General features: G+C 39.0%; 3 non-coding genes across 3 annotated transcripts; 2 read left to right on the top strand and 1 right to left on the bottom strand.

The window, feature by feature from the left end:
• Window positions 1–726: 726 nt before the first annotated feature.
• LOC131727257 (small nucleolar RNA U3) lies at window positions 727–939 on the bottom strand. The gene has a single exon (XR_009322058.1). It is a non-coding gene; the product is annotated as a small nucleolar RNA U3 (small nucleolar RNA).
• Window positions 940–2,395: 1,456 nt separating this feature from the next.
• trnaw-cca (transfer RNA tryptophan (anticodon CCA)) lies at window positions 2,396–2,467 on the top strand. The gene has a single exon. It is a non-coding gene; the product is annotated as a tRNA-Trp (tRNA).
• A 1,737-nt stretch (window positions 2,468–4,204) lies between these two features.
• On the top strand, window positions 4,205–4,277 carry trnai-uau (transfer RNA isoleucine (anticodon UAU)). The gene has a single exon. It is a non-coding gene; the product is annotated as a tRNA-Ile (tRNA).
• Window positions 4,278–10,305: the final 6,028 nt, after the last annotated feature.

The raw sequence follows: 10,305 nt of genomic DNA, 5'->3' as shown, positions 1-10,305 counted from the left end.
TATATATATATATATATATATATATATAATCCATGTGATTTCCACAATGTGATGGTTTATCATATTTTGCCTAGAATAATATTAAATATAAAATATTATAAAGATAAAGTAGTATAAAGTTTGAGCACATTAGAAGCTGTTCAAGGACGCACATTTTAATGACTAGTCAACCAGCTAAAAACCATTATTTGATTTTCCTGTCTTTATTTTTAACAAAGACAATAACGTTTGCAGACAGCATGTTAGTGTTCTGTTCAGCGAGAAGTACTGAATAACTGTTTGCACTGTTCCGTGTTTGTTTTCAGCTCATTGAAAGATGATATTCTACAATGACATTTATCCATTTTACCCTCCAAAGGACACCCTTCTTCTTCAGCCTCAGCCAGCTCATAATCATGCTGGTGTTTTTAATCCTTGCTTGCAGTTTCCTTGTTATACTAACAGTCATTTCTAATATGAAAATACTGTTTCCAGCTAAACCAACACATGCACCAAAATGTGAGTGTAACAGATTATTTTGTTCCAGTTTCGGACTGCAAATGCATGTAATTAACTTTTCTTCCACTAGGCGTCGCTTAAAACACAAGAATCCACTGTTATTTAATATTAATAACCCACTTTCCAAACACTACACTAAATAATATATCCTATCTTTATGAAACTTTCTTTTGTAACAAATACAAAACGCTGTCTTATCTTTTATTTGCCATTTATAAAACGTCACGAACCACTAGGACTGTGTTTTCTTCCTCCACACTCAAAAGAGAGCGGAACGGTCATCAACGATCAAGAACAACTACAGTGAAGTAGTATTCAAGACCCGCTTCACGCTCAGAAGAAAACACTGTAACTCCTCACCATGGTTAGCGAGACCAGACACTTTAGAAACGCATTTCACTAGAAACAAACTATAGAAATGATCCCTGAAAGTATAGTCTTAATAAATATACTGATAAAACAACTTCCCTACTCCCGGCATGTATCACTGCAGTGACGGTGTCTGGTTCAGTTTCCTTTCTAGTATAACACTTGTTCATAGTAATGTTAATACTTGCCAATGCGTTTCAAACACAAAATTCACATAATGAAATAACCACTCAATTAAAGTATAATGTAAAAAAAGAGAAGTTAAGTAATACCCAGGGTGCACCTATCTATGAATAATTTAAAGAGACAACCAATCACCAATCTATCTAGCTGGGGGAGGTTTCAGTCCCCACCCTCCTGCATAGTATTCAGGACGAGGAGGGCTCTGGTCATTTCAAGGGTTTTGTTGCAAATGTGTTTCTTACCCTTTAAGTGCCATTGTCCTAATCTGAGGCTACTTTGTCATTTTTGGCGCATTTTTTAACGGGCATCTTATTTAAATGTTCTTTTAACTCTATTGTTATGATAACTTACTCTAATTGTGTTAACCATAACAGTTAAATCTAGATGTAACGTATCAGATTACATAAACACACCTTGTGTTCAGTTTTTTTTTCAAAAAATAAATGTATTGGTCTCCTATGGGTAGAGGCAGCGGTCCAGATAAGCTGCGTACCTGCCATTTCTACACATTAACATTTACAAAATACACACACTAAACTGAAATGTAATAACACAAAGACTTGCCTTCAGTTAATATTTTAGAAAATCTACTTTGTTAACAGAAGTAAAACAAGCTAGCAGAAGATGGTTTCGAGTCATCGACCTCTGGATTATGGGCCCAGCACGCTTCCGCTGCGCCACTCTGCTACAGCTGCGTCATGATTGAATTACCAAGCAGCAGAAAAAAAACTGAACTTATCGTTTTTAACCAGTCACACGGCAGTGGCCGGGCTGAACCATGGAAACGTTGCAAATCAGAGATGATCCGTTTTATTTTCTCCCAAATACGTTATGCAAAGTATGCAACTTTTATTTATGTTTCTTTTGTTGGTAAATTAATACAATACATTTTTGCATTCTGCCACGTCATTAGACGAGCAAAGCCCCTTTGTGCCAGTGCGCATTGAGGAGACGCGCTGAGAGAATCCGTCTTCTGTGTCACTCAGTACTGCCAGCTTTCCCCCGTCGGTGATATATTGGTCAGCATAGCTGCTTTCCAAGTAATTGACCCGAGATGATTCTTAGTCTGTGTTCATGCCCAGCTGTGTTTATGCCCACGTTTCAAATAATGAACATTATAAAAGCAAATCCCATTGTTTTATGTTTTCTTTACTTTTAAAGCTGAGAATCAAACACACTTCTGACAACTTCATAGCCCTGCTGGATACGAACACGTATCGAGTCGGCTGTTTCCTATAACCGTGGTGATACCGAGTGTTTTCCTAGTATCAGCGTCGGCATTACCATGCGTTTGGCATGCATACTGTGCACTCTAGCATTGCATAACAAGCCTGCGTTACGCCAGGACTTCGTGGCGCAACGGTAGCGCGTCTGACTCCAGATCAGAAGGTTGCGTGTTCAAATCACGTCGAGGTCAAGTCATTTTTTGTTTCTATTCCGCACTATTTTGTTTTTTAACGTGTTTGGATTTGAATGTTTCCGTGCATTTATTTAAACAATTTAGCCTACACAACATATCGATTGTATAGCGATCAAACAGAGATTTATTGTATTGTGATTCTTTTTTATGTTTCATTTGATACTGCACAATAAATTAAAGTGACTCCCAAATTAATGTTGGCCAGTCTTCAATGACATAGTTGGGTAATAAAGTCATATTAACACTTCCTTGCATGTTATATTGAAAACAGCTCTACAAATACTAGTTTTGAAGAAACTTAAAGTACAGCAAGTGATGATTGATGCCTTTAAGCTTAACAGACCTTTAAGAATTAACAAAGAAGACATAAAAAAGGGGCATGTAGTAGACAGGATGTGAACATGCGCGGGGAAACTCCATCGTCTTTTAAGTCCGTCACCTTAACCACTTGGCCAAAACTATTTTGTGTAGCGAACCAAGTTCTATAAACATATCGCAGACCAATAACAAATACACACAATTCCTGTTTAATAAAACATTGACGAAACCACAATCCCTGGTTTAGGATGCTAGTGCCTTATCCTTTAGGTGACTGCGGCACTTTCATATGGATAGTAGTCAGCGTGACAAAATACGACCAGAGGGAAGAAAGCAGTGGTTTCCCTGTCATTCCATTGCCATATTACATTGTGCATGTTCAGAATATGCGGGAATCCTGAAAACAGCATTGTACTATGTGAACAAATCAATCACTGAATTTAATTAACGCATGGATTAACCGCTATTGAGTGTTACAGTTGTTAATTAACTTGCAAAGCAAACGTTTAGAGCTCAATTTTTAAGAGAGTTCAAGAGCTGACATATGCAGCAGCTGGCAGTATTGACCTATTCCCAAGGGCTTTATCTTTTGGTCTTTCTGGGCACAATTTAAAAAGAAAAGAAAGCAATGTCATTTGTAAAGAAACGAATTTGATAGAAAACCTAACATTTTCCAGGTCTATTGTCGATTTAAATGTGTCCAGTAATGCGCACATTTCCTTGATTGCGAATATAATACAAAGTCTTGCCTTCAGTTAATATTTTAGAAAAACTACTTTGCTAACAGAATAAAAACAAACTAGCAGAGGATGGTTTCGATCCATCGACCTCTGGGTTATGGGCCCAGCACGCTTCCGCTGCGCCACTCTGCTACAACTGCCTCATGATTGATTTACCAAGGAGCAGAAAAAAAAAAAAAAAACTGAACTCATCGTTTTAACCAGCCACACGGCAGTGGCCGGGCCGAACAATGGAAACGCTGCAAATCAGAGATGATCCGTTTTCTTTTCTCCCAAATACGGTATGCAAAGTATGCAACTTTACTGCCCAGTTTGATCACAGGCAGTTTTATCCCCCAGTTTCGGCTGCCAATTACAATATTCTGTCTCTCTAAAGCATCTTAAATCGTGGAAAGCGCTCTTTGTGTAAAATTACACTGAAGACTTATTTTGTTCGACCAGGCTTACAATTAGATATTTTATTGTTTTCAAATAGATTTTTTGTAGCGCATATGGGGCGCTATAGAAAATATATATGATTAATTGATTGATTGATTGATTGAATGTTAGCCTGCGTTCGGTCTGGCAGGTTTAATTCTTAAAAAGACAACGCCGAAGGGTCTGATAAATGACATTGTAATTATTTGAGATGCTGCATGTAGACAATAATGTAGGAGCAACATATCCGTTCTGACAAGGTTCCGTAGTGTAGTGGTTATCACGTCTGCTTTATACGCAGAATGCCCTGGATTCGATCTCCAGTGGAACCGTTGCAGTTCGTTTTTAAATTATATTAATCCCTGGTCACTGATATATATATTAATCCCTGACACTGGTGATACCGAGTGTTTTCCTAGTATCAGCGTCGGCATTACCATGTTTGGCATGCTTGCTGTGCACTCTAGCATTGCATAACAAGCTATACCGGGACATCGTGACGCAACAGTAGCGCGTCTGACTCCAGATCAGAAAGTTGCGTGTTCAAATCACGTCGAGGTCAAAGCTTTCTTTGTTTCTATTCCACACCATTTAATTTAGCCTACACAACATATTGATTGTATAGCGACAAACACAGATTTATTGCATTGCGATTCATTTTTATGTTTCATTTGATACAGCACAATAAATTAAAGTGACTCCCAAATTAATGTTGGCCAGTCTTGAAAATAGCTCTACACATACTAGTTTTGAATACATTTAAAGTACAGCAAGTAATGATTGATACCTTTAAGCTTAACAGACCTTTAAGAATTAACAACGAAGACATAAAAAAGGGTCACATAATCGGCAGGATGTGAACACGAGAGGAGAAACACCAACAGATTTCAAGTCCATCACCTTAACCACGTGGCCACGACTACTTTGTGTGCAGGATTGTAATGAACCTGCTCGTTCAAGGCTACTGGATTAAATATGCAATAGCGTGCCGCTGCCACCACCTCTGTTTAACCGGAGGGTCCGGTAGTTAGATATATTAATAGAATAAGGGAGAGTGTCTGAAGTCACGAAACAAAGACACCAGGAACGGCAACTCAGAGCAAATAACTTATTAATATAGTTACTTAAAACAGAGCAGTTAGCGATCTTAAACCTTACCAATAAATTATGACCAATTAAACTAGATTAATTATTCTCTGCGAAATAGGAAATGCAAGGGGGCAGACACACCCACTGCAAATCCCGTAGAGTAAGAAAACACAATAATTCATTAGTGAACACAAATCACACTACAATCAAAAATAGTGATAAAATACATTAACTACAACAAGGTAGCTCAAAGAAAACTATAAACAGATCAATCAAATCATTAATAGTAACCCAAAATAGACAATAACCATATAACACAAACAAACTCAAATACACAAAATACACCTCCACCAAGAATTGGAGTGAGCGTGTCTGTCCCCTGCAGATCCACGCAGTGTTTAAATACAGTGTAACAGTTTGGAATTTAAGTGTTGTTAAGATCAATAAAACACCAAGATTTACAAAGTAGAAATACAACAATAGTATAACAATTTAAAAGAGTACTCCCCTGATTTCTCATAAAAGTCAGTCCCTAGTGATGGGTACAAAGCCTCACTCGTCTCGAACCATTAACAGGAGATCCATCCAGTCTCCAGCGCAGCTACAGCGCCGTTCAAAGCGCAGCGTCATTCTCAACTTGGTCTGCGTTTTTATCAGAAAGACTGTTCCAACGTCACTGCTGTACTGCAACTCTCCCACCGGCGCCACACAGAGCATGGTTACCACGGCAACGCCTCATCGAGTGACTACTGGGAGTGGTAAGTTGCCATGGCGACCAGGCAGCTTAACAGGCAATGCGAGCCTGTGCTTCACTACTGCAATCTTCTGGTTCCTGCTGCTGCGCTTTTGCAACATGAGAGCTTCAACTCGCCGAATTGTGATATCTTTATACTGCAGGCTCCTCTTCTAGACCTACGTTAACTTACTTATATCATCACTAACTGTTGTAAAGCAAATGTTTTATACATAGACAAGGATTTTAAATATATGCTACCCTGCTTCAGTGAAGACAATAGTTTCAATTCCAATCAAAACCTCTAGATGGCAGCATAACACCACCAGCTCTACATAATTGAAGGTGATTTGCTATTGCTGCGAATCTCGCACACTCCAAACTTTCTATCAATTCCTGCAGTTCGTTGTCATTCCGAGGGATTCTCAGTCCCCTCCTGCCTCAACCTCTTTTGCTTCATATATTAACTTGATTATTTCAAATCCAAACCCCTCCCCTCGAGGACCTGGTCATGAAGCCAAGCTTCTCAGCTTTCTGAGATGTTAAGAATCCACTGTCACATTAATTTTCCAGCTTCCCTGCATCAGTCCATTCCTGCATCCTTCTTGTTCCCGGATTTGCACTTCCTCATTTGCCCCCAACTTCATCAAGGCACTTAATACAACTTTCAAAGTCCATTTCATTCAATTTGAGCTTCCAGGCACATACGGAAACTATGTCCTACCATTATCAACATTTCAGTCAAGCGTCCTCCCACACCGCAATAGACAATACACTCTTAGACTGCTCCTGATCAAATCAATAGGTTTTGCAGCAGCCTCTGAGCAACGCATTCTCATCCTCTCAGGTTCTGCAGCGGCCTCAGATCTATGCATTATTTATCTCTGCCCAAAGGCAGCCCCATCTCCGACATCATCTTAAACGCCTTAACTCTCAAATACCAATTTCCACTGCATTCAGCAGCTCTCTGCTCTCTACAGCAGGCAACTGAACACTACCTGACAACATTCCATCGTTTCTCTGTTTTCGTCTGTCCTAAACGGAGGGGTTTCTCTGTTTTCATCTCTCCTAAACGGACCCGAGACACTTTTCCTAAGCTCTCCACGCCGCCCAGCTGCCAGCTTAGCTGCCTGAAGATGCTGCACTGAGTTGCAAAGGATCTGTCCTTTTGTCCTGTTCGTCCCCTTCATGTCTCTTGTTCCATTAAATGCCCAGCAGCCAGAGGATGCTGCCTGACCCGTCGGGAGCGAGAGTCAGATTTGTTGTATGTTATGTGTCTAAACTTTGCTCCTTCTCTCTCACTTTTACGTCACCCAGCAGTCGGAGGATGCTGCCTGACCCGGTGGAAAGTGTTTATATCTAATCCTTTGCTCTTCTCGTGACTCCCTCTCTACATCACCTAGCAGCCAGAGGATGCTGCCTGACCTGACGAGAAGGGAAAACTCTTCGTCTACCCTATCTCGTCCTGCTATCAGTATCTAACCTCAATGTTACTAAGCACCATTCCCAAACTCCATTCCTCTCAAACTCGTCTCACTCTTACTCTCAAATCTCTCACCCCTCTCAAGCCTCATAAGCAACCGGAGAAATCCTCTCATCTTCTCTCATTCTCAATATCTCACTCCCAATTTTGCCTCCTCTCAATCCCTCGTAGGCAACCAGTTAATGATAATAAAGCTACAGTTATAAAAAAAAATAAAAAAATAAAAAATAAAATTAAAAATAAAGTAACAGTTACTTGATATAAATATAAATACTGTATATATATATATACAAAAACATTTACAGAATGATGCAAATGTATTTGACTCTATTCACATTATTATTATTATTATTATTATTATTATTATTATTATTATTATTATTATTATTATTATTATTGTCTTAAAAGATGCCCTTATCCAGGGCGACTTACAATTGTTACACGATCTCACATTATTTTTACATACAATTACCTATTTAATATATATATATATATATATATAGCTCTGGAAAAAATTAAGAGACCACTGCAAAATTATCAGTTTCTCTGGTTTTACTATTTATAGGTATGTGTTTGGGTAAAATGAATATTTTTGTTTTATTCTACAAACTACTGACAACATTTCTCCCAAATTCCAAATAAAAATATTGTCATTTAGAGCATTTATTTGCAGAAAATGACAACTGGTCAAAATAACAAAAAAGATGCAGTGTTGTCAGACCTCGAATAATGCAAAGAAAATAAGTTCCTATTCATTTTTAAACAACACAATACTAATGTTTTAACTTAGGAAGAGTTCAGAAATCAATATTTGGTGGAATAACCCTGATTTTCAAGCACAGCTTTCATGCGTCTTGGCATGCTCTCCACCAGTCTTTCACATTGATGTTGGATGACTTTATGCCACTCCTGGCACAAAAATTCAAGCAGCTCGGCTTTGTTTGATGGCTTGTGACCATCCATCTTCCTCTTGATCACATTCCAGAGGTTTTCAATGGGGTTCAGGTCTGGAGATTGGGCTGGCCATTACAGGGTCTTGATCTGGTGGTCCTCCATCCACACCTTGATTGACCTGGCTGTGTGGCATGGAGCATTGTCCTGCTGGAAAAAACAATCCTCAGAGTTGGGGAACATTGTCAGAGCAGAAGGAAGCAAGTTTTCTTCCAGGACAGCCTTGTACTTGGCTTGATTCATGCCAAAGCTGCTCGATTCCAGCCTTGCTGAAGCACCCCCAGATCATCACCGATCCTCCACCACATTTCACAGTGGGTGTGAGACACTGTGGCTTGTAGGCCTCTCCAGGTCTCCGTCTAACCATTAGACGACCAGGTGTTGGGCAAAGCTGAAAATTGGACTCATCTGGGGGTGCTTCAGCAAGGCTGGAATCGGGCAGATTTGTCTTTGTGAAGGACGCATGAATCAAGCCAAGTACAAGGTTGTCCTGGAAGAAAACTTGCTTCCTTCTGCTCTGACAATGTTCCCCAACTCTGAGGATTGGTTTTTCCAGCAGGACAATGCTCCATGCCACACAGCCAGGTCAATCAAGGTGTGGATGGAGGACCACCAGATCAAGACCCTGTCATGGCCAGCCCAATCTCCAGACCTGAACCCCATTGAAAACCTCTGGAATGTGATCAAGAGGAAGATGGATGGTCACAAGCCATCAAACAAAGCCAAGCTGCTTGAATTTTTGCGCCAGGAGTGGCATAAAGTCACCCAACATCAATGTGAAAGACTGGTGGAGAGCATGCCAAGACGCATGAAAGCTGTGCTTGAAAATCAGGGTTATTCCACCAAATATTGATTTCTGAACTCTTCCTAAGTTAAAACATTAGTATTGTGTTGTTTAAAAATGAATAGGAACTTATTTTCTTTGCATTATTCGAGGTCTGACAACACTGCATCTTTTCTGTTATTTTGACCAGTTGTCATTTTCTGCAAATAAATGCTCTAAATGACAATATTTTTATTTGGAATTTGGGAGAAATGTTGTCAGTAGTTTGTAGAATAAAACAAAAATGTTCATTTTACCCAAACACATACCTATAAATAGTAAAACCAGAGAAACTGATAATGTTGCAGTGGTCTCTTAATTTTTTCCAGAGCTGTATATATATATATATATATATATATATATATATATATATATATATATATATATATATATATATATATATATATATATATATATATATATATATATATATATATATATATATATATATATATTATACAACCCTAGTCTGTGCTGAAATAAATAACACGGTTTTCTAGTACAACAAACGTAGCTTGTCAGGATGGCCGAGTGGTCTAAAGCGCCAGGCTCAAGGACTCTGTTTTTCCAAAGAATTGTGTGTTCTGGTCTCTGAATGGAGGCATGGGTTCAAATCCCACTTCTGACAATTCACTTTTATTTTGAACTAAAAAAGAGAGCACGTTTTTTTCTTCAGTGTAATTGGAAGAAATAATAACAACTCAAACAAACAAAACATGCAGTAATTATCAACATTGACCACAAGAGGGAGCCTGTTGACCATAATGTAGGAGCAGTGAATTATTCTCTCTTTGATTTCATCCTCAGCAGTTATTAAAAGCTTTACTGACATACTGATATAAACATTGCTGCATCTTATAATATCAACTAAACACATTAAATACTTTTCCATTGATGTGTATTTCACTTGAGGGGCTTGAAGGATAGATTAGGTGGCATATTATGCCTTTAGTTTTTGAACGCAGCTGAAAATGCCTTAAACATCACAGACTGCAGTTCCTAACATTGCCCACAACAGTGAGGAGCTACCAGCATCAAAGTGTAAGGACCTCATTTATCACACAGCGGTACTGTGTTAACATGCAGTGAGGCTCTGTACCGTGTGCTACTGTGTACACCTGCTGCATTCACCAAGCAGTGAAGAGCAGCCTAACCCGTGGTGAACAATGCGCGGGAAAAGTACTGCATGCGGGTCATTTCAATATAATTCATGATGTTAATGGATGGTAAATGTATGCACATTACATCAGAAATACCGCGAGGGAGGGCTCTGATATTCAA

This window comes from Acipenser ruthenus, unplaced genomic scaffold, assembly GCF_902713425.1.
Source record: "Acipenser ruthenus unplaced genomic scaffold, fAciRut3.2 maternal haplotype, whole genome shotgun sequence".
NCBI lineage: Eukaryota > Metazoa > Chordata > Actinopteri > Acipenseriformes > Acipenseridae > Acipenser > Acipenser ruthenus.
Note: the sequence above shows the minus strand (reverse complement) of the source record. Positions and strands in the feature narration are given on the sequence as shown.